The 25,670-nt window shown below is 40.3% G+C and overlaps 1 long non-coding RNA gene across 1 annotated transcript in view; it reads left to right on the top strand.

The window, feature by feature from the left end:
* The window catches only part of LOC110740448, a 31,334-nt gene extending 10,587 nt beyond the window's left edge, over window positions 1–20,747 (top strand). The window contains exons 2-3 of the long non-coding RNA XR_002515372.2: window positions 17,459–17,595; window positions 18,581–20,747. This is a non-coding gene — a long non-coding RNA (uncharacterized LOC110740448). The remainder of the gene's footprint in view (window positions 1–17,458; window positions 17,596–18,580) is intronic.
* The last annotated feature ends 4,923 nt before the right edge of the window (window positions 20,748–25,670 follow it).

Genomic DNA, 25,670 nt, shown 5'->3' with positions numbered 1-25,670 from the left:
TGGTGCAAAGCTGTTTTATCTTCTTATAATATGTTATAAGAAGTGCTATTCTCTGCCAGGCGTGGTGGCTCATGCCTGTAATCCCAGCACTTTGGGAGGCTGAGGTGGGCGGATCACGAGGTCAGGAGATCGAGACCATCCTGGCTAACACAGTGAAACCCCATCTCTACTAAAAATACAAAAAATTAGCCGGGCGTAGTGGTGGGCACCTGTGGTCCCAGCTACTTGGGAGGCTGAGGCAGGAAAATGGCGTGAACCTGGGAGGCGGAGCTTGCAGTGAGCCGAGATTATGCCACTGCACTCCAGCCTGGGTGACAGAGTGAGACTCTGTCTAAAAAAAAAAAAACCAAAAAAAAAACTATTCTCCATTGTGACTCGCTCACCAGTTTTTGGTCTGTAGACTCTGCATCCTTTTTATTTTGAAGGGAAAGGAATACTTTCTGATGTCCTGGCTGTCATTTATTGAACCCTGTTTCACCAAGTCGTTGTGTGATGCTCTTGGAGTGTGTTATCCCACTGGGCACCCCTGCTTTCCCAAGTGGCCCCTCAGAACCTCAGGCTCTCAATGTTCTTCATATACACTAATGGTGTGCTCCTTGAGGGCAGAAGCTATGACAATTTGTTCTATACCTCCACCTAGTGCCTATAGTTTCACTTAACAAGAATCTACAGAATGGACGGGGCGTGGTGGCTCATGCCTGTAATCCCAGCACTTTGGGAGGCCAAGGGGGGTGGATCACCTCAGGTCAGGAGTTTGAGACCAGCCTGACCAACATGGAGAAAACCCATCTCTACTAAAACATAAAAAACTTAGCTGGGCTTGGTGGTGCTTGCCTGTAATCCCAGCTACTCGGGAGGCTGAGGCAGAAGAATCGCTTGAACCTGGGAGGTGGAGGTTGCAGTGAGCTGAGATGGTGCCATTGCACTCAAGCCTGGGCAACAAGAGCAAAACTTTATCTTAAAAAAAAAAAAAAAAAAAAAAGAATCTGCAGAATGTCTGAATGCATGTTTGTTTGTTTTCATCAGGTAAAAGGTTGGATCTGGGCATTCTTTCCTTCTTTCATTTCTCATCTTAAGGCCTCCTCCGTCATTGTATCTGACCTCTAGGCAGACAGAATTCACCATGCTGGGGACGTGTGCTTCATTCTTGGGCCAGAGAGCCCATCCTGCCTGGCGTATAAGCTTCAGTTTGCTGACACCATAGTCCCAAAGTGTCTGTCACTCACCAGCTTAGAATCTAATTTTTAGTCTTTTTCACTTTTTCAATGGCTGTCTCCACTATACCAAACTGCTGCTAGAGGAGTTTTCCTGAAAAAAACACATTCGATAAGTGTATCGTCCTGCTTCATCTGCCATAACCCATTAGTTTCTGCAAGAAACACCCATCACTTGCCAAATGTATTAGGATTCTCTAGAGGGACAGAACTAATAGGATATATGTATATATGAAAGGGAGTTTATTAAGGAGAATTGACTCACAGGATCACGAGGTAAAGTCCCACAATAGACCATCTGCAAGCTGAGGAGCAAGGAAACCAGTGGTGAATCAGCCAGAGTCCCAAAACCTTAGAAGTAGGAAAACCGACACTGCAGCCTTCAGTCTGTGGCCAAAGGCTCAAGAACCCCTGGCAAACCACTGGTGTATGTCCAAAAGTCCAAAAGCCGAAGACCCTGGAGTCCGATGTTCAAGGGCAGGAAGCATCCAGCACAGGAGAAAGATGAAGGCTGGAAGACTCAGCAAATCTGCTCTTTCTACTTTCTTCTTCCTGCTTTCTTCTAGCCCCACTGGCTGCTGATTAGATGGTGCCCACCCAGATTGAGGGTGGGTCTTCCTCTCCCAGTCCACTGACTCATATGTTAATCTCCTTTGGCAGCACCCTCGCAGAAATACCCAGGAACAATACTTTGCTTCCTTCAATCCAATCAAGTTGACACCCAATATTAACCATCACACCACACATAAGATCCTTCATGAACCCTCTAATGCTCTCCGGAGTTGAGGGCACCCTGGACTTCTCATCACGGCCGGGACAAAAACCTGACCTCTGTGATTTTGTGACTTTGTTCTTACCGTAACATTCTCATCCTTTCTTCTCTGCCTGGCGAGTTCCTCAGCTTAAATGTTACCTCTACTGTGATGCCTAACTCCACCAGGCAGGTAAGCTCTTCTCCACTCTGTATATTCACAGCGTTTTGTTAATGACTCTATTCTAGTACTTAGCATATTGTTTAGTCACTTGTGTGTTTACATATCTTATGCCCCCATTAGTCTGCAAGCTGTTTGAAGGCCAGGATTGTGGTTTTGTTATTAATGAAGCTGGATGATCCTGCTTCTGCTATGAACCATAATTTCATAATAATTAAGAGTTGAAACTTTGGAATCAAATTACCTGAGTTGAAAACCTGGTTCTAGCCTACACTTACTGGTTCTGAGACCAAAAAAAGTTACTTAACTTCTTTAAGCCTCAATTTTACCTCATTTCATTTTCTCTTTTCTTTTCTTTCTTTCCTTCCTTCCTTCTTTTTTTTTTTTTTTTTTAGAGCTAGGGTCTTGCTCTGTCACCCACACTGAAGTCTAATGATGGGATCCTAGCTCACTGCAGCCTTGAACTCTTAAACTCAAGCTATCCTCCTGCCTCATATTCTCAAGTAGCTGGGACTACAGGTGTATGCCATCATACTCGACTAACTTTTTTTTTTTTTTTTTTGAGATAGGGTCTCACTATGTTGCCCAGGCTGGTCTTGAATTCCCAGCCTCAAGTGATCCTCCTGGATCAGTCTCCCAAAGTGCTGGGATTACAGGCATGAACCACTTTACCAGCTTTCTTTTTAAAAATAAGAATAATAGTACTTATTTATAAGATTGTGAGTATTAAATGATTTATCCCATATAAAACTCTTGGCACACAGTAAACACTTAAATATTACCTGTGAGTATTATTATTCACACAGAACAATTACCATGTGCCAGTTCAGTTCATCAAATCTCACAGAAATTCTCTTAGGTAGGCAGCTATTATTATTCCCATTCTACAGCTAAGGAAACTGAGCCTCAGGGAGAGTAAGGAACTTTTCCAGGCTTGCGTGGTTGATAGGTGGTGGCATATCCAGGCTGGGATGCTTACGAGGGGCTCAGTACAAGCTTGTCAAATCTATTTGAGGAGACTGTTCAGTCTTTATCCTTTCTTGTGACCAGTGCAGACTTCCAACTGCCTTTGTTGCTGGAGCCAGAGTTCAGCCCCAGGGAGTCGGTCCAGTTTTTCTGCACTGTAGCCTTCCACGTTGTTCAGGTTCTGAGCCTGACTGCGTATGGGCTGGGTTTGTTTGTTTTTGACTCCATTGAGAAGATATCTTCCGGCCCATTCCCGGGTCGGTACACAATCTCATTTCATCTGCCTTACAATTAAGATTCAAAAGCAGGCGGCAAGTAAATCCCTCCCTGTGTACCGATTCCAATCAGCAATTATGCTCTTAATGACCAGCTAAAAAGGAATTCACAAAAGCAAACCACAGTATTAAATATAGAATTGTATTGATGCTGATCTGCTGAGAGCACTTTCTGTTCCTTTTCCAGAGCGATGTCTGAGAACAATGATACAATCTTCCTTCCCCAAACATTTTTTGCCCTTTTAAGTAGAGTCATCTCTAAAATAAACATTTGTGGGCCAGGTGTGGTGGCTCATGCCTGTAATCTCAGCACTTTGGGAGGCCAAGGCAGGTGGATCACCTGAGGTCAGGTGTTCAAGACTAGCCTGGCCAACATAATGAAACACCATCTCTATTAAAAATGCAAAAAATTAAACTGGGCAGGCACCTGCAATCCCAGCTACCTGGGAGGCTGAGGCAGGAGAATCACTTGAACCCAGGAGGCGGAGGTTGCAGTGAGCCGAGATCGTGCCATTGCACTCCAGCCTGGGCAACAAGAGTGAAACTCCGTCTAAAAAAAAAAAAGAGAGATTGTAAGGAGGTAGCCATTCCCCAGAAGACATGAAAACACCATTTTAAAGCCACAGTGCAGGGTCACATCATATTCTCTGTGAATTGTCATAATGTGATGAGGCTGCAAGCTCTTCCTCCTCAGACCCACCCGTCTGGTGATTAAGACGTCGTCTCTATGGATGAGTCCAGGTGAGCTGGTGCTTGTGCCAATGCATTATGGGAAAATGGAAGAAGAGACATTTGAAAACCAAACCAAAAATTCTAACAACCTTGTTGATGAACACTTATGCTAGGCCAACCTCTGTGCTGAGATCTTTGGGACCTAGGAAGAGTCCTTGGAAGGGAACCACTGCCATTGTTCCCTTTTAACAGATGAGCAGAGTTCAGAGAGCTGATTTAGCCAAGGTCACCTAATGATGGCCTAAAAATCTCCACCCAAGTGTAACTGATTTGCAAACTTTGACTTTTGACTACAAACTCACAAGAGAATAACCCTGAGTCCCCCAGTTGTGGTGATGGGAATGCTATGAGCATGTTTTGACTGAGTGTGTCCCGGAATGGTATTTAGTGCTTTCACAAACATTAGGCCACCTTAGCCTAACAAGCACCTTCTTGGGTAGGTACTGCTGAATTTTTTCATCATGGTGGCCCAGCTCCTAAGTGGAACAGCCTGGGCTTGTCCTAGTAGATCACACTGCCTCTCTGGTAAGGCGATTGGGGTCTGCAGTGGGGATGGGCAGGATGAAGCTTCTGCTCTTTTATGGGGTGAAGTGGGTGAGAGTGGCCCCTTCTTCACTGAAGTTGCATTCTCCATTTGCAGAAGGCCAGCTAAGAATAGAAACTCACTCTCCACTCTTTCCCATGGAGCTCAATGGCCCAGGGAATAACATCAGAGAGACTATATTAGTTTGCAAGCACTTCTATAATAAAGTACCATAGACTAGGGGCTTACACAACAAAAATTTATTTTCTCATAGTTCTGGAGGCTGAAAGTGTGAGATCAAGGTGTCAGTAGGGTTGATTTCTTTCAAGACCTGTCTCTTCCTAGCTTGCAGATGGCTGTCTTCTGTCTGAGTCTTCACCTTGTCTTTTCTCCATGCATGTCTGTGTTCAAATGTCTTCATCTTACAAAGACAGCAGTAGTATTAGATGAGGGCCCACCCTCATGACCTCACTTTACTTAATTATCTCTCTTTACAGACCCTATCTCCAAATATAGTCACATGCTGAGGTATTGGGAGTTAGGGCTTCAACATACAATTTAAGTCATAGCACAGACCCAATAGAGTTTTTTTTTTTTTTTTTAATCAAACATCCGTAACTTAATTTTTAGTAAGTCCATATGGCAAAAATCCCCAAATCTCTCTAATCGTCAGGTTCCACATTTCTGAAACTAGCAGATAGTTGTGAGAATAAAACGGGACAATATATTTCAAGCACAAAGCTGTTTAGGTTCTCAAAGCATTAGTTCCCAGCACTGCTGTACAGACTCTCTCCCCAACACCACAGCTGTGGCTAAGTCCTGATTCTACTCCCAAAATGTTTCTGGCTGTTCTGTGGGTGGCTAAAGGCTAGGGTCAAATGCATTTCATTTGGGGAAAAAATGCTGCTTGAATTTGTGGTAGTGAACTTTTTCTTGCCCACTCTCTCTGGCTTGCACTTCTATGGTGGTAGAGACAATGCTAAGTATTCACAAAATCTTGTTTAATATTCATCTTCTTGTGCATGCAGGCAGAGTACCATTCCCCGATATCCTGCAGGTAGGTTAGAGACACATGACTGGGTTCTCGCCAACAGCATGTGGGCAGAGGTTACATGATCTACTCCCAGGCCATGCCAATATTTTGGATCATTTCTGACTAACAGAAAAGTTATAAGGATACTACAGAAACTTCCCATGTATCCTTCACCCAGCTTCCCCGGATGTTAGCGTCTTGCGTAATCAGGGCACATTGGTTAAACCTAAGACATTAACATTGGTACTTTGCTCTTAAACAACAGACTTCAGATTGCGCTTGTTTTTCCAGTGATATACTTTTTGTATATTCCAGAATCCAATCCGGGATAACATATTGCATTCAGTTATCATGTTTCCTTAATCTTCTCCAATCTGTAACAGCTTCTCATTCTTTTCTTCTTTCATGACTTTGACAGTTTTAAGGAGAACTGATCAGATATTTTATAAAATGTTCCTCAGTTTTAGTTTTTCTGATGTTTTGCTCATTGTTAAATTGGGATTATAGGATACAATCTTATAAGGAAGAAAACTACTGATGTAAAGTGTGTTTCTTATTGCTTCGTGTAGGGGTACATGAACTCCACGTGACTTAGCACTGCTGGTGTTAACCTTAACCCCTTGGTTAAGGTGGTATCTGCCAGTTTTATCTAGTTTAAGGGTAGTACAGATACTCCTTGACTTGCGAGGGGTTATGTCCTAATAAACCCATTGTAAATTAAAAATACTATAAATTGAAAATGTGTTTAATACACCAAACCTACCAAAGATCATAGCTTAGCCTAACCTGCTTCAAACATGCACAAAACACTTATGTTAGCCCACAGTTGGACAAAAGCATCTAACACAAAGCCAGCTTTGTAACAAAGAATTAAATATCTCATGAAATCATGTAATTTATTGAATAGTGAAAGTGAAAAACAGAAAAACTGTATGGGTACTTGAAGTACAGTTTCTACTGAATTCATATTGCTTTTGCAATATCTTAAGTCAAACCATCATAAGTTGTTTCCCATCTCCATAATTTAATCCTAGGAGATGAGTCAGTACGTCCAGCCTACTCTCAAGGGTTTATTCTAGCCTCCCCTCTTTGCTTATTTTTAACTTCTTTTCTCTGACAGTAAAAAATGTAGTTTCCATTATTTACAATTTATTTACTTATTTGTTAATCCCAGTATGCAATCAACACACCATTTTTCAAGGTTAATTAGGTCAACTCCCTTTTTTTCCTACTCCCATCAGTGAGGTTATATGATACATTTGTATATTTGTAATACAGTTAGATTTATTCTTCTTTCTTTCCTTTTTTTTTTTTTTTTTTTTTTTTCCCCCAGGTTTTTTTCTTTTCCCCCGCTCTCAGTACACTGCAACCTCTGCCTCCTGGGTTCAAGTGATTCTCATGCCTCAGCCTCCCTAGTAGTAGCTGGAATTACAGGCCCCTGCCATCATGCCTGGCTAATTTTTGTATTTTTAGTAGAGACGAGGTCTTGCCCTTGCCATGTTGGCCTGGCTGGTCTTGAACTCTGGACCTCAGGTGATTTGCCCGCCTCAGCCTCCCAAAGTACTGAGATTACAGGCGTGAGTCACTGCGCCTGGCCTAGATTTATTTTTCATAGCCTGGATTCCATCCTGGTTTCCCTGGACATCCTAGTTGCTTTAAAAAAATACTGTGTACAGTACGATTGACTCCGTAAGAATTTTGACTAATACATACAGTCATGTAACCACCACTTCAGGGCCACAGAGAATCATTCCACAACCCTGAAAAATCCCTTCTGTGGACTCCATGTTGTCATCCCTTCCCCTTCTCCTAACCCTTGGCAACCATTGATCTGTTTTCTGTTCCTAAAGCTTCGCCTTTCCTATCATATAAATAGAATCATATGATATGAATGCTATGAAGTATTTTGGTTCTGGACTTCTTTCAATTGACAAAATACATTTAAGATGTATCTATGTTGCTGTTGAATCAACAGCTTGTTAACTTTTTTTTAGAGCTGAGTAGTATTCTATTGTATGGATGTGCCACAATTTGTTGATCCATTTAAAACTTTGCATATTTTTTCCTGTCCAATAAAAACATTGCTGTCATTATTATTGTAAAGACCTCATGAACGTCCTGTTTTTGTCTTGCCCTAATCTTGAAGTGGGACTCAGTACCTCTTTATAATCCGCCCCTGAAAAGAATCCTCTTTTCAAAGCATTAGTGAGCAATGAAAAATTTTGCTCAAGATTTTGTAGAGGGAATTCAGAAGGGCTTCACATGGTACACTCTACAGCAAACACCAAATTGTTTGGTATTTCCAGATACCCCATCAACTGTGTGTGTGTGTGTGTGTGTGTGTGTGTGTGTCTTCTTTCTCTTTTTTTTTTTGAGATGGAGTCTCACTCTGTTGCCCAGACTGGAGTGCAGTGGCACCGTCTCGGCTCACTGCAACCCCTGCCTCCCAGGTTCAAGCAATATCCCTGCCTCAGCCTCCCGAGTAGCTGGGTCTACAGGCACCCGCCACCACGCCCAGCTAATTTTTTGTATTTTAGTAGAGACAGGGTTTCACCATGTCGGCCAGGATGGTCTCGATCTCCTGACCTCCTGATCCAACTGCCTCGACTTCCCAAAGTGCTGGGATTACAAGCATGAGCCATCGTGCCCGGCCTCTTACTTTCTCTTTTACCCTACTCAGGGCTCCAACATCTAGGTGGTGCCTTCCAACTCCCAGACTTTCTTCCTCTCCCCTTTCCATTACTCTCTCTCATTCCCTGTCTCCTGATAATCTAGAATAATTTAGCTCTGATTCCTCCAAGCTTACCTTCCACAACCATCACCCTGCTCAGCAAACACAAAACCCTGTATTCACCAGATTTTGTCTTTCTCAGTAAGTAATGCCCATGTTTTCTATCATATTATTTTTTACAACTTCCTACTGTTGATGTGAAGGCTACCTGAATGAATAAGGCAATGTCTATGAAGCCTTTTACACAATAGCTGGCATATAACAAAGCATTAAATAAATTATAATTTTTATTATTGTCATTTTATTATCACTACTCCTGGTAAGAGATGGCTAATGTAGGAAGTTACGAAATAAAGATGTATTCCTTAGATCTTTCATGGCTTGTTTTACTTTTGACAAGAAAAGAGACTTCTAGAAAGAGGCCTGTTCAAGGCCTCAGAAAGACTTCAGGAAACCAGGAACCCCTACCTCTGAAGCAATTCTTGAAAGCCTTGGTAGGAGTGATTATTGATTAAGCCTCTACAGTTGATCGACCCCAGGGGTGAAGGTTGCCTGCTTACTAAGAAGAAAACCTGCTGACCACTGGCCTTGCTAGACACTGTTAGGTTCCTGGAGAGGTTTCCTGGCCGAGGGTGAGAGACAGAAATTTGCCCATCTGTTAGAAATGTTGGAGGCCCAGCCCAGCTTGAAAAGCAGGGCCATGTACATAACCTTGGGCCTTTGCTCACATCTTCACTATTCTGATCCTCACAGTCTGTTTTGAGATTCTGGCTTGCTTACTGTGCAGCTGGATGGTATCAACAAGGTGTATTTTTAGTCTTACATGATCCCTTTTAAGTTAGAACCAAAGTTGTCATCTTCCTCTTAACACAGGCCTCTCCTCTTCTAGGGTTCCCTTTCTCAGGAAGACCAGCACCATTTACGCAGGCATCCCCTTCAGCCTCCCTGAACAGTTTTCTCCCTGATCTAGTCACTTTTTCCGTCCCGTAGATTCTACCTCTACAGCATCTCTCGGCTCCATCCCACTCCACTGCCTCTGGCTTCCTTTATGCTCCCATCAGCTCTTTTCTGGCCCAGCTTTTGCTGGTCTCACTCCTGCTATAATAAAACAAAGCAAAACCTAAGTGACTCCCTCATCAGCCAGGTTATGCTATCTTATAAATGTAACGAAACAATGAACTCCAAAATCCCCAGGGCCTTCAGCAACAAAGGCTTATTTCTCACGCACACACTGCACACTTCTCACTAATTGGCCGTATTTCTCTGTTCCACATTACTCCAGGCCATACTCTGGAATGGAGCAGCTACCTTATGGAATAACATGGCCCTCCTGTCTGAGACAAAGAGAAGGGGCTGGGCATAGTGACTCACACCTGTAATCCTAGCACTTTGGGAGGCTGAGAGGGAGGATCGCTTGAGCTCAGGAGTCTGAGACCAGCCTGGACATATAGTGAGACCTCATATCTACTAAATATGAAAAAAAAAAAAATAGCTGAATGTGGTGGCGCATGCCTGTGGTTCCATCTACTCAGGGGGTGGGGGTCAGGGGTGCTGAGGCAAGAGGATCGCTTGAACCTGGGAGATGAAGGCTGCAGTGAGCCATGATTAAGCTACTACACTCCAGCTTGAGCAACAAAGCAAGATTCTGTCTCAAAAACAAACAAACAAAACAAAACAAAAAAGAAAGAGAGGGAACATTCCTTCTATGTCACAGGCTATGAAAAAAAAAAAAAGAACATGGTGAATTGTTTCTAAAACATTTTCCTGGAAGTAACACAAATGACTTTTTGTCATATTTAGTTGACCAAAACAAGTCTTACGACAAACCTGATTTCAATGGAATTTGGAATTATAATTTTTTTTTTTTTTTTTTTTTTTTGCGGAGTCTTGCTCTGTGGCCCAGGCTGGAGTGCAGTGGCGCCATCTCAGCTCACTGCAAGCTCCGCCTCCCGGGGTCACGCCATTCTCCTGTCTCAGCCTCCCGAGTAGCTGGGACTACAGGCGCCCGCCACCACGCCCGGCTAATTTTGTTTGTATTTTTGGTAGAGATGGGGTTTCCCCATGTTAGCCAGGATGGTCTCGATCTCCTGACCTCGTGATCCGCCCACCTTGGCCTCCCAAAGTGCTGGGATTACAGGTGTGAGCCACAGCGCCCGGCCTGGAATTATAATCTTAATCAGATGTCGGTAAGCAGTTGGATAGTCTGCCATACTCCTGTTATATAAAGTCCTTAGCTTGGCAACAATTGATATCCATTGGGGTTTTGCATCACATCTGGGATGAAATCCTTCGGCATTTGTATGTACTTTTCCATTAGGATCTAGGCACTCATTCACAGCGCCATTCTTCTAACCATCTATCCATGAGTTTATCTAACCGACATATTTTCAACCAATTCTTGTGTAAGTAATTGGGGCTACAGGGATACATAAGACACAAAACTTGTCCCCAAAAAGTTCACAGATGGAGAGATATATAAATAAGTGCACTAAAAGCTTGATTATAGAAAATTATGAACATATTCAAGTATGAATAACCTAGTATCATGACCTCCCTTGGACCGACATCCAACTTCAGCAATTATCGATTCATTGCCATCATCTTTGTCTCTATCCCCACCAGTATCCCCCATATTATTGTTTTCTAATTGGAATTTTTTTATTGAGATCATTGTAAATTCACATGAAGTTGTAGGAAATAACACAGAGATCTGTGTATCCTTCATGCAGTTTTCCCCAAGACTAGCTTCTGGCAAAACTATATACAGTACAATGTAACAACTAGAATATTGACATTGATACAATCTATCAATTTTATTCATATATTCTCAGTTTTACTTATATTTATTTGTGTGTGGATGTATTTTGTCCATGTTATTTTGAAGCAAATCTGAGACATTATATAATTGCCCCCTGCATTAGTATAGTATATATGTTTACAAAATAAGGACTCCTTAAAAAATATTATCATTACCCTACCTTAAAAAGTTAACCCTAATTCTTCAATGTCATCAAATATTAAGGTAGTATTCAAATTTCCGTTTTCCATAAATGTCACTTTTTAACAGTTTGAATAAGGCGCACACCTTGTGATTGGTTGACATGTATTTTAAGGCTCTTAAAATCTAATGTATACTTTTCTCCTTCCTCTCCCTCTCTCTTTTCCCCTTGCAACTATCTCTTTTGTCCTTTATAGTTTTCCATGAGTGATTATATCTACATGTTATATTTAAAAATGTTTCCCTGTCCTCTTTATTTCCTGGACATTGGCAGTTGGATCTCAAGGTGTGGTCAAATTCAGCTTCAATATTTTTTGGCAAGACTCTTCCAAAGGAGGCACGTAAAGTCTGGCTGTCTCTCTTTCTGGTGACATTGGTGTTCCTTGTTAATGTTGATTAATCAGGGGTTACGAAATTGCAACATTCTGATTCTATTGCTTCTTTCTGATTCAATATAAAATTACTGATTCCAGAAAAATCAACCTATGGCCTCTACCATTTGGTTACCAAGAAGGCAGGTATTTAAATAGTAAATTGAATTATCTAATATCTTCCAAAAATGACCAATTAATTTAAAAATTTTAAGCATCATTATGTATTCATGAGTGAAAATACATTTTTTTATTTTTATTGTTATATTTTAAGTTCTAGGGTACATGTGCACAACGTGCAGGTTTGTTACATACGTATACATGTGCCATGTTCTCAGCAAACTATCGCAAGAACAGAAAATACATTTGATGTATTTTAATCAATTGAAATTATTTTTCGTTCCTGTTCAATATGTTCCATTTTTGGCCTGTGGGAATCTCTTCAAATTGGCTTCTGATTTTTTTCAGCATTAATCTTGGTAGTCTTTGATAGTTTCCTAGGAATCTGGTATGGCAAAATGTTAGACTCTCTGTCCATTTCCTGCTCTAGACATAGAGTCAGTTATTCCTCCATGGAGTCCTGATATGTTCTACTCTATGTGTATGTGTGTTTAATGTTCACATGTAGTCCTTGTGTTGCTTTAGCTACAGTGATTTTGGCTAACTAAAGCTCACACTCACATGGCGGATACCCAAGAAGGGCTCATGAGAACAATATTCTGTTAGTCCTTTTTTGATAGCAACCCATTCGTTTAGCTGCCTTTTTGTTTTTGGCAGGGTCAGCTCTGTCACCTAGACTGGAGTGCAGTGGCAAGATCAAAGTTCACTGCCCTTAAACTCGTAGGCTTAAGTGACCCTCCTACCTCAGCCTCCTGAGTAGCTAGAGCTATAGAAATATGCCACTGTGCCCAGTTAATATTTTTAAATTGTATTTTGTAAAGACGGAGTCTCATGTTGTTGCTCAGGCTGGTTTCAAACTCCTGGCCTCAAGCAGTCCTCTCGTCTTGGTGTCCCAAAGTGCTGAGATTCCTAATGTGAGCCCCTGTGCCTGGCCCATTTGTCAGATTTTATACCTTTGGTTGTATGTAAAATTCTTGGCTCACATTTTCTTTCTTTTGGTACATTAAATATGTTATCTATGGTCTTCTGACATAATGTACTGCTATCAAAAAATTTGATGGTCATCTGATATTCTTTCTCTTATATGAGACTTACTCTTTGCACTTGGATACTCTAATACTTTTTCTGTTATTTTTTGACTTTTTAATAATAGCCATTCTGATTGGTGTGAGGTAATATCTCATTGTGGTTTTGATTTGCATTTCTCTAATCAGTCATGCTGAGCTTTTCTTTATACGATTGTTGGCTGCATGCATGTCCTCTTTTGAAAAGTGTCTGTTCATGTCCTTTGCCCATCTTTTAATGGGGTCATTTGCTTTTTCTTTGTAAATTAAAGTTTCTTATAGATGCTGGATATTAGATCTTTGTTGGATGCATAGTTTACAAATATTTTCTCCCATTCTGTAGGTTGTCTGTTCACTCTATTGATAGCTTCCTTTGCTGTGTAGCTCTTTAGTTTAATTAGATCCCATTTGTCAATTTTTGTTTTTGTTGCAATTGTGTCGCTGTCTTCATCATAAAATCTTTGCCCATTCCTGTGTCCTGAATGGTATTGCCTAGGTTGTCTTCCAGGGTTTTTGTAGTTTGGGGTTTTACATTTAAGTCTTTAATCCATCTTGAGTTGACTTTTGTATGTGATATAAGGAAGGGGTCCAGTTTCAATCTTCTGCGTATGGCTAGCCAGTTATTCCAGTACCATTTATTGAATAGGGAATCCTTTCCCTATTGCTTGTTTTTGTCAGGTTTGTTGAAGATCAGATAGTTGTTGGTGTGTGGCCTTATTTCTCGGTTTTCTATTCTGTTCCATTGGTCTATGGGTCTGTTTTTGTACCACTACCATGCTGTTTTGGTTACTGTGGCCCTGCAGAATGGTTTAAAGTTGGGTAGCGTGATGCCTCCAACTTTGTTCTTTTTGCTTAGGATTACCTTGGCTATTTGGGCTCTTTTTTGTTTCCATTTGAATTTTAAAATAATTTTCTCTAGTTCTGTGAATAATTTCAGTGATAGTTTAATTAGCACTGAATCTGTAAATTGCTTTGGGCAGTATGGCTATTTTTTTTTTTTTTTTTGATATTGATTCTTCTTATCTATGAGCATGGAATGTTTTTCCATTTGTTTGTGTCATCTCTGATTTGTTTGAGCAGTGTTTTGTACTTCTCCTTGTAGAGATATTTCACCTCCATGGTTAGTTGTATTTCTAGGTGTTTTATTCTTTTGGTGGAAGTTGTGAATGGGCAGTTGTGAATTGCTTTCCTGATTTGGCTCTCAGCTTGACTGTTGTTGGAATGGAATGCTAGTGATTTTTGCGCATTGATTTTGTATCCTGAGATTTTATTGAAGTTGTTTATCAGCTTAAGCAGCTTTTGGGCTGAGACTATGGGGTTTTCTATGTACAAGATCATGTTGTCTGCAAACAGTGATAGTTTGACTTCCTTTCATCCTGTTTGGATGCCCTTTATTTTTTTTTCTCTTGCCTGATTGCCCAGGCCAGGACATCTAATACTATGTGGATTGTTGACAGAAGGCATTCTTGCCTTGTGCTGGCTTTCAAGGGGAATGTGTCCAGCTTTCACCCATTCAATATAATGTTGACTGTGGCTTTGTCATAGATAGTTCTTATTATTTTGAGGTATATTCCTTCAATATATCTCAATAAACCGGTATAGTTCATTGAGAGTTTTTAACATGAAGAGGTGCTGAATTTTATTGAAAGCCTTTTCTACATCTATTGAGATAATCATGTGGTTTTTGTCTTTAGTTCTGTTGGTTTGATGCATCACATTAATTGATTTGTATATGTTGAACCAACCTTGCATTTCAGAGATAAAGCCTATTTGATCACAGTGGAAAAGTTTTTGATGTGCTGCTAGAATCAGCTTAAAACAGCATTTTAAAGTAATTTTTTTGAGTTATAGTTTTAGGATTTATTTTGTTTATTTTCATTGGCGTTTTTCTTCTAGCACTCTATGCATATGTTGGGTTATCTTTGATTATCTTCTGTATTTGTCACTTTCTCTTGTGAATTCTTATTTATTTCTTTTAATAAAAAATTTCTTCTGTTCATCTTCTGTCTCTTTTATGGTACTATCTGGGTCAGGTGCAGTGACTCATGCCTGTAATCTCAGCACTTTGGGAGGCTGAGTTGGGCAGCTCACTTGAGGCCAGGAGTTGGAGACCAGCCTGGCCAACATGGTAACCCTGTTTCTATCCAAAATACAGAAGTTAGGCTATTTGGGCATGGTGGTGCTCACCTGTAGTCCCAGCTTTTCAGGAAGCTGAGGCATGAGAATTGCTTGAATCCAGGAGGTGAAGGTTGTAGTGAGCTGGGATCATGCCACTGCACTGCAGCCTGGGTGACAAAGCAAGACTCTGTCTCAAAAAAAAAAAAAAAAGTACTACCTATTGTTTACTGTTCTGTTCAGTTTCTTCTATTTTAGTCTTCATTTCTGAGCTTTTTTTTTTTTTTTTCTGAGATGTAGTCTCACCCTGTTGCCCAGGCTGGAGTACAGTGGTGCACTCTTGACTCACCGCAACATCTGCCTCCCAGGTTTAAATGACTCTCCTGCCTCAACCTCCCGAGTAGATGGGATTACAGGGGCCCGCCACCATGCCCAGCTAATTTTTGTATTTTTAGTAGAGATGGGGTTTCACCATGTTGGCCAGGCTGGTCTTGAACTCCTGACCTTGTGATCCGCCTGCCTCGGCCTCACAAAGTGCTGGGATTACAGGCATGAGCCACCGTGCCCAGCAATTTCTGAGCTTTTTTTGTTGTTTCTAATTTTTTCCTGAGTTTTATCATTCTACATTTTAGTGTGTTTTATTCTGATATGTGATGTTATTTTTTAAATATCTTCCATTATTGCTTCTAATTAATTTTCATTTCTTTTGAAATATTAGGTTATAAACAATTTCATCTGTTCCTTCCAAAAATTTTTGTCTTGCTTTCATGATATGTAAGGACATTATTTTGCTCTTAGTTCACTGTTTTTATAATTATGCATGAGAATTAAGCATAACATTTTCTGATGCTCATTTGTATATGAAAGTTATTTTTCTGCAATTTTTGGAGGAAGAGGTAGGTCAGGATAGATTTTATAGCATTAGAGCTTTAGAGTTCTCTTTTATGCTGTTTTTGTAAAATGTTAGAAGGTCAAGGACTTAACTAATTCTCAGATCTCCTGGCTCCTTTTCCTTCTACTTTAGTCTGCACTTCATTGCCTTTTGCCTCTGTTGTTTCTGTCCTGCTCAGCTTCAACTCTATTCCTAGTATGTCTCCTCAATGTGAGACTTGATGTTGAAAGGGTATTTATCACATGTTGACCAGTTAGTTTTGGGCATTCATAAAGCACACTACTTCATCCCCTTTGGATCTTGTGTGAGCCCTCTTGTATTCACTTGCATATTATAGAGGAACAACTCTTCTATAGTGATATGGTTTGGCTGTGTCCCCACCAAATCTCAACTTGAATTGTATCTCCCAGAATTCCCACATGTTGTGGGAGGGACCCAAGGGGAGGTAATTGAATGATGGGGTCCAGTCTTTCTCATGATATTCCCGTGATAGTGGATAAGTCTCATGAGATCTGATGAGTTTATCAGGGATTTCTGCTTTTGCTCCTTCTTCATTCTCTCTTGCTGCCACAATGTAAGATGTGCCTTTCGTCCTCTGCCATGATTATGAGACCTCCCCAGCCACATGGAACTGTAAGTCAAATTAAACCTCCTTTTCTTCCCAGTCTCAAGTATGTCTTTATCAGCAGCATAAAAACGGACTGAAACACATAGCAATTGCTATTGTCAAGTTGATATACTGCATTAATTAATGAATATGTAATGAATTGGGAGTAGTTCTGGTCTCAGTCTGTCAGCGACTCTGTTGCTTCCTTCTACCTTACACACAGGTGCCGATGCCATGCAGCAGGAATAGCAGTGGTTTGTCATCTCTGGGTCTTATTTTGGTGTTTGTGTGGACATCTTGTCACCTGGTTTTGCTGTAGATATTGTCTGTGGAATTTTGGCTTTGCTATCTTAGTTGCTCCATTTTTTGTTTGTTTTTTTTTATGGGAAGGGATTCAAAAACTACCATATGTCAGTAGCTGTCTTTCCAGGACTGCAAAATGTGGTTTTAGAAGTGCTAAAATGGCTTAGGCACAGGCTGCTGCTGAAGTGCAGAGAAAGTCAGTGGAGAAGGGGGTGCAGGGAGGGTTTGACTTGGAGATAGAGGAAGGTACCTACAGAAGGTAAATTACGTCTGAACTGGGCTTCAGAAGGAGTCATTTGAATACGAAAAAGGCAGCAAGCTATGAAGGCAAAGGTAACAGCATTTGTGAGTGGTCAGGTCCATGAGATGGTATGTTGTGAGTGGGGAATGAAAGGTCCTAGCAGATGCTAAATGAGTGTCTGTTGGGCGTGGAAGTGTGGTACCTTTCTGAATGTAAGCCTCTGTTTCCCTGCCCCAGCAACCTTGTTTTCCAGGTTAGATTGGTTTTTATATATTGCTGGTTCTCACCTTTCTGGTCCCTGTGTAATTCTCATTATTCATTGCTTTTTACAATCCTCTCAGTTGAGAGCCATCTGTGAAGTTAATTTCAGCACTGTTTACTCTTTCCTCCCAAATCATTAATGAAAATGAAACGTTCAATGGAATTGAGCTTTGCAACCATTTCTGGGAAATTCCACTGAGGCTTGCTCTTGTTCCAGGTAATCATCTTGAAATCAAACATGTTATCACCCTTTGGTCAGTTGTTCATGAGGCTATTGAGTTTAAGTTTGTATTCAATTAAATTCACTTTTTTAAAGAGACTCTATTAGGTAATCCAGCTTTAGTTTTCAACAAAACAATAAAAAAGGTTTAATCTCACTAGTAAACAAAGATATGCAAATTAGGACATTATTGAAGGGTTTGTGTTTTTCACTAACAGTATTTGTAAACATTTTAAAAATTAGCACCCACTGCTGGTGAAATGTGTTGAAATTAACATTTCTAAATGCTTTTAGAAATCAATATGGCCTGGCTTGGTGTCTTACGCCTGTAATCCCAGCACTTTGGGAGGCTGAGGCAGGCAGATCGCCTGAGATCAGGAGTTCAAAACCAGCCTGACCAATATGGTGAAACCCTGTCTCTATTAAAAATACAAAAATTAACTGGGCATGGTGGTGCTCACCTGTAGTCCCAGCTACTCTGGAGGCTGAGTCAGGAGAATTGCTTGAACCCAGGAGGTGGAGGTTGCAGTGAGCCGAGATTGCACCACTGCACTCCAGCCTGGGCAACAGAGTGAGACTCTGTCTCAAAAAAAAGAAATCGATATGGCAGTTTACATCAAGGCTCGTAAAAGCGTTTACCCTTTTCTTCGTCCCCCCCCCCCACCTTTTTTTTTTTTTTTTTTTTTTTTTTAAAAAAAGGGAATTTATCCTGAGACAGTATTTCTGGAAGAAAGAAAGAAAAACCTTGTATGAATATGATTGTTGAAATATTTATCTTCACATAATAAAAATGGAAACAAACAAAATCTACTGGCAATGGGAGAATCGTTAAATAAATTAAGTTCCATCAACTGAATGAATAGAAAGTGATAAACACATAGAAGAATCTCAGTAATGGGTTGCTACTATTATTATTGTTATTAGTATCTTCGTTGCTGTTTTTATTCTTTGACCCTACATACATGTTGCTTTTTTTTCCCAGGGCACTCTGACTGCAACTCCAGTTTACTAAGAAGAACATATTTTGCCCCCTAAAATAATTATCAAGAAATGACATTAAACCAATAGTTGTAACTTAGTGCTAAACTGTGGTTTACTATAAATAAGAACTTTGTAATATTAATACACATCTTCAAAGATGAAATAATATATGAATCTTCATAAGAGAAGGTTACTTATTATGCCCTTAAATTGGAACCAACTCACATGTCCATCAACTGATGGTTGTATAAATAAAATGTGGTGTCTTCATACAATGAAATATTATTAGGTCATAAAAAGAAGGAGCGATACAAGCTATAGCATACATAAACCTTGAAATTATTATGTTTAGTGAAAGAAGTCAGCCACAAAAGTTCACGTGGCATGACTCCATTTATATTAAATGTCCAGAATATGTAAATCCATGGAGATAGAAAGTAAATTAGTGATTGCTTCGGGCTGAGGGGGATGGAAAAAGTGGGGAGTGACGTGGGGTTTCTTTTTGGGGTTAAAACAATGTTATAAAATTGATTATGGTGATAGTTGCACAACTCAGTGGCAATACTGAAAACCATTGAATTGTGCACTTTAAATGGGTGAATTGAATGGTATATGATTTATATCTCAATAAAGGTGTTACCAAATAAACTGACTGCACAAAGCCCAATTATCTCACCAACCTCTATAATAAGCAATGATTCGACCTTTGAAAAACTTAAATAGAATGTTGCAGCATTCATGTAAGCACATTCTGTAATAACACAATCTCAACTTTTCATAACTATTCCGTAGCATAGTAGATCTCTGATTTTAACATCCCCTCATTTTTACAGTTTTCAAGCAGTGAAAGCAGTTTCTGGCAATTTACAAGACTCTGGCAACCCACCTGCACCTTTCAAACTAAAGATTTTGAACTGTTTGGTCTCCTTGTAAGTTTAGAAACAATATCAGTTAAAATCAAATTTGGCTGAAAATGACAGATACCTTGAGACATAATATTAAATTAAAGATAATAGATAAAAGTTTATTTCTTCCTCATGTAAACGTATTTAATCCAAGGAGGACAAGGCAGTTGTATGATCACTGGGGACCCGTTCCTATCTAGCTAGTTAATCCACCATTTCAAAACAGTGTTGACCTATTACCCAAGCAGTGTACACTGTACCCTATATACCCAATAGGTAGTCTTTTATTGCTCATCCCACTCCCATCCTTCCCCATCCAGTCCCCCAAATCCGTGATATCATTCTTATGCCTTTGCATCCTCATAGCTTAGCTCCCACTTGTAAGTGAGAACATACAATATTTGGTTTTTCCATTCCTGAGTTACTTCACTTAGAATAACGGCCTCCATGATGGCTGCTCAGGTCCTGCCAACCCGTCAGCATTCCAACCAGGGAAAGGAAGGACAGAGAGGAGGGCACGTTTTTTTTAATGAATGGATTTATTCTAGAAATCAAACGCTACTGTCTTATGCCTCTTTGCTAGAACTTAGTCACACGCTATACTAGGTTGCCAAGGAGGCCAGAAAATGTTGTTATTTTGGGTGGCCATGTGCCTAGCTAAAATTTGGAGGGTTTAGTGTTGTAGAAGAAGGGGAGAATGGATTCTTGGGAACTACCAGTTCCTGATACAAAGTGTCTCTGCTCCTAATTTTTCACGTGCTTCCTTCAGATGGGGTAGAAATGCATTCCAAATTCTTGGCTTTGAATTTAAACTCTGTCCTAGAAAACCACCTAACCTTCATGCAACTCTTTCCTCTCCTACAAAGTGAGAAAATATTCTCATCTCATTTGACTGTGGGAAGGGTTAAGCATATTAATATATGTTGAAAGTGTTTTATAATCTATAAAGCAGTGCACACATGATAGATTTAACTTGAAAAAGAGTATACATAGGTAGGACATAATCGTGGTTTTAAAATGTCTGAAGCACTCCCTAGGGAAGTTAGAAACTTAAAAAAAAATTATCTATCACTCCAGGGGGCAAAATGGGTTCACTGGTGAAAGTCAGAGGGAGGCAGATCTCAATGGAGTCTGCCTTCTCTACGATCCAGGGCTGTTCAACAAGAAGATGGCTCCTTTCTGGCCAGGCATGATGGCTCACCTGTAGTCCCAGCACTTTGGGAGGCTGAGACAAGTGGATCACTTGAGGCCAGGAGTTCAGGATCAGCCTGGCCAACATGGTGAAACCCCTTCTCTGCTAAAAATACAAAAATTAGCCGAGCATGGTGGTGTATGCCTGTCATCCCAGCTACTCAGGAGGCTGAGTCAGGAGAATAACTTGAAGCTGGGAGGTAGAGGTTGCAGTGAGTCAAGATCATGCCACTGTACTCCAGTCTGGGCAACAGAATGAGACCCTGTCTCAATAAATAAATAAATAAATAAATAAATAAATAAATAGTAAAATGTTTCCTTTCTACATAACTGGGCTCTTTGTCTTTATCTTATCTTCTTGTGGAGGACTTTGACCAGTTGTTGGAGATGGTGTGTGTTGATGCCTCATCCATCTGCAAAGCAGGTAAGCCAGTGTCCACGGTCTCAGAACCACTTCCTTATTACCCCTGTCTTGCAGTGTGGCTTTCTCCTTCTTTCTTTCCTTCTGTGAATCTAGGATCCTTAACAGACAAGCTAGATGGTTTGCTAATATGCAGGATATCTAGGTTGGAAAGTGAGGTGAGGATGAAATCATTGACATTTTGGCCTAAGACAGTGCATTCTTTGAAAGCTCATCAAAGATAGATCTTGTGTCTTTAAAAAAACGCTTTATTTTTGTTTCAATAGTTTTTGGGGTGCAGGTGTTTTTTGGTTACATGGATAAATTATTTAGTGTTAGTTTCTGAGATTTCCATGCACCCATCACCCGAGCAGTGCACACTGTACCCAACATGTAGTCTTTTATCCCTCACCCCACTCCCATTCTTCCCCCTTGAGTCCCAAAATCCACGATATCATTCTTATGCCTTTACATCCTTGTAGCTCAGCTCCCACTTATAAATGAGAACGTACAGTATTTGGTTTTCCATTCCTGAGTTACTTCACTTAGAATAATGGCCTCTGACTCCATCCAAGTAGCTGTAAAAGACATTATTTTGTTCCTTTTTATGGCTGAGTAGTATTCCATGGTGTATATATACCACATTTTCTTTATCCACTCATTGGTTGATGGGCACCTAGGTTTGTTCTTAATTTGAGTCCATAGCCCTGAGCCTCAGCTGGGGTCGGAGCAAAGGAAGACCTGCTGAACTTGTTTTGAAACTTAGGTCTGTTGCTGAATAGCTATGGGACTAATACAGTTCCCTTTCCTCATCTGTAAAAATGACACTATTAAAAGGTGAGAACATTCAGTGCAATGAAAAAACTCATTATACATGCCTGTATCAGTTTCCTGAGGCTGGTGAAACAAATTGCCACGTACTGGAAACTTACAGCAACAGAAATGTGTTCACTTACAGTTCCAGAGGCTAGAAGTGCTGGGCTTCTTTTGGAGTTTCCAGGCAGGGAACCCATCCTTCTCTCTTCTGTTTCTCATGGCTTCCAGCATTCCTTTGCTAGCGGCCACATCACTCTAATCTCTGCCTCCATCTTCAGAGCACCTTCTCCTCTTCTCTCCATCTTTTCTGCTATCTCTTTTAAGGACACTGTCATTGGCTTTAGGACCCGCTGGATAATCCAGGATGATTTCATTGCAAAATATTTAATGCAATTACATCTGCAAAGACCCTTTTTTTGAAATAAAGTAACATTGAAAGGTTCTATGGACTTGAACTTGGACTTATTTTGCTGGGAAGAGGGATGCCATGCAATCTGCTATAGTGCTCTTCATCAAGCTTACCTTCCCAGCAGAGTCTAACATCCCACATAGAAAGGAACAACACACACTGGGGCAAAGGCTGGGAAGAGGGAGAGGATTGGGAAAAATAACTAATGGGTACTAGGTTTAATAGTTGGGTGATGAAATAATCTGTACAACAAACCCCCATGATGTAAGTTTACCTACATAATGAACCTGCACTTGTACCCCTGAACTAAAAATAAAAGTTAAAAATTCGGGAGGCTGAGGCAGGAGAATGGCATGAACCCGGGAGGCAGAGCTTGCAGTGAGCCAAGATCGTGCCACTGCACTCCAGCCTGGGCGACAGAGCCAGACTGTATCTCAATTTTTTAAAAAAAGTTAAAAATTGTTCACCGAAACAAGTATTGTTATTGTGCTCTCATTTAACAAAGCCTTGGTATTCTGGTCATGAGCTATGTTGGTTCATCCCTGGGGATACAGAGATGAAGAAAACCCAGTCTCTTTAGAAGCCTAGTCCAGTGGAGTTAGTTCACTTGAATAATCCTAGAAAATCTGTAGGAGAATAACACATGTGCCTCCATGGAAGCCTTAATTCACGTACTAATGCATTCTCCAAACAATCATCACGTGCCTTCTACGTACCAGGCTCTTTGATAAGTGCTGTGGGAGATTCAAAGGTGGCTAAAACACAATATCCACTGTCAAAAAGCTTATAATAGAGAAAGGGATTTAAAATATATAAAAATAATAGTTGCTCATACTGGAAAGATAAATAAAGTGAGATTGGACTTTAGGACCAATGCAATGAAAAGAACGTGTAAACACTGGAAATAAAGACTCCTTAAGCTCGTACCTTCTTAAATACACCATGCAGTTAAAAAAAAAAATACTCATTGAACGTTGAATACTCTCAGCTCAGAGATAATCAAGAGACAGTTCATTCTTGAGAGTGCAGGTTTTCAGAATGTTCTGAGAAAGAGTGAATGATTTTAAGGGGAGTTAAAGTTGAAGTGTAGTTGGGAATCGAGGGAGGGGAAGGGTGTGGAAATATTCCAGTAGTATTATTAAGAAAATTGATTGAAACTACTCCAGTAAAAGTAGGAGGAATTACATCAATAAGACAAATAGTACTTCCAGTAACTTTGAACTCAGTATTGATAGAAGGGTGGATGGAGAGATCTGGGAAATCAATGAAACTATCTCTAAAATTTCAAGGCAATTGATTGAAAGGGAGTAAGGAAAACAGGCAAAAAAAAAAAAAAAAAAAAAAAAATGCCTTTCATCATTGCAAATGAGGCCACACTGTTGATCACCTGTTCTTAAAGTCGGACTCAATGCAAGCTTCAGGAGGAAAAAAAGGGTGTCACATAATCTGAAAATAGGTTAGGCTGCTCTGTTGTATTTATAGGAAGAGAATGATCTAGTTCATGTATTCTAAGTAGTTCAACTTTTATATATGAAATCAAATCAGCCCCATTCAGAATGATAGACTCTTTACTGTCTTAAATACCCATCCTATCATTCTGCTTGTGTAGAAAAGAAAAAATCAAAATGTTCAATCAAAATGTTCTGATGCTAACACGAAACGCATGATGGAGGGTGGTGCGGGCAGCTTCACCCCTGGTGTCTCCCATTTTCTTCTTCACAAACTCCTAGTTCACTTTTGAAATTCTTAGCCAAGAGTCTGTATAACCCCAAGCCTTAGCCTCAATCAACCTCAATCGTTTTTCCTGAACTTAAGTTATTGAATAAACCTAGTATTTTGGATCAGTGAGGAAAAACCTGAACTTTTATGTGTGTTATTATATATGGTACCTCTTAGTTATGGGGAATTCTCAGGAAATGGATTGACCTGATTATTAGATATTTTTATGTAGGGATATAGTGTGGCCAGTATCTGCCTAACATTCATTTCTCCTTCTTCCAATACAATCACCATAATTTTTTTTTTCAAAAGATAACTACCCATCCTCAGTCTTTCCTTCAACAAATGTTGGCTGCCCCTATGATAGGCTTGGTACTATCATCAGTATTAGGGATACAGTATGAGCCAGACAGACAAGATCCCTGCCCCCATGGAGCCTACATGATGGTGGGGAAGACAGGAAATAAACAAATATATAATTTATGGAAGTGACCAATGTTATCAAGAACATTAAAGTAGGTAAAATGTGGAATTTGACTGGAGAAGACTGGAGAAAAGGAATATGTGTCGGGGAATTTTCATTGAGGAAATTCACTGATTTGGAAAACTGAATAAAGTAAGGGATAGTTCCAGGGATGAGCAAAGCAAATGTGAATCCCTGTGGTGGCAGCAAGCTTGGCATTTTCAAGAAATTGCAAGATGATCAGTGTGGCTGAACAAGAATGAGGAACAGTGAGTGGAATAAGAGGAGAGCAGAGAGATAAAAGTGGGATCTGTATCATGTAGGACCATGTGGGTCTCAGAAAGGAATTTAGATCTTATTTATTTATTTATTTACCTCTTGGGACAGAGTCTACCTGTGCTGCCCAGGCTGGAGTGCAGGGATTTGATCTCAATCTCGACTCACTGAAACATCTGCCTCCCAGGTTCAAGCAATTCTCATGCCTCAGCCTCCCAAGTAGCTAGGATTACAGGCGTGCACTACCACACCTGGCTAATTTTTAGTATTTTTAGTAGAGACTGGGTTTCACTGTGTTGGCTGGGCTGGTATTGAACTCCTGACCTCAAGTGATCCATCCACCTCAGCCTCCCAAATTGCTGGAATTTAGGCATAAGCCACTGTGCCCAGCTGGAATTTGGATCTTATTCTGAATGGCATGTATGCCATTGGAGGGTTTTGGGTAGGAGGGAGATTTATATTTTTTAAAGATTACTCAAGCTACTATGTGGAGAAAAAAGTATAGGAAGTCAAAGAGGAGTGTTTTTTTTTTGTTTTTTGTTTTTTGTTTTTTTTTTGCCAGGAGTTCAGTTGGGAGGATACTGCAAAGTGAGATGTAAGAGGCATTTTGAAGGAGGAGCTAAAAGAACTTGCTGGTGGATTGCACTTGGCATGTAGAGGTAGGAAAACATCAAGGTGATCTCTCAGATTTTGCGTTGAACAACTGGGTGGATGGTGGTGCCATGTAATGAAGTGGTGAAGGCTCAGAGAAGAGACGGGCTGCAAACCAAATCTTTCATTTAAAAAATTAAAACTTGAGATGAATAATAGACATGTAAGCACCAATTTGTATAGGAGACAGTTCCATACACAAGTCTGGAGTTCAGGAGACAGGTCAGAGCTACGGGTATATATTGAGAGTCTTCCAGATGT

The sequence above is a fragment of the Papio anubis genome, chromosome 16, assembly GCF_008728515.1.
Source record: "Papio anubis isolate 15944 chromosome 16, Panubis1.0, whole genome shotgun sequence".
Classification (NCBI taxonomy): Eukaryota; Metazoa; Chordata; class Mammalia; order Primates; family Cercopithecidae; genus Papio; species Papio anubis.
This window is presented reverse-complemented; position numbering and strand designations above follow the sequence as displayed.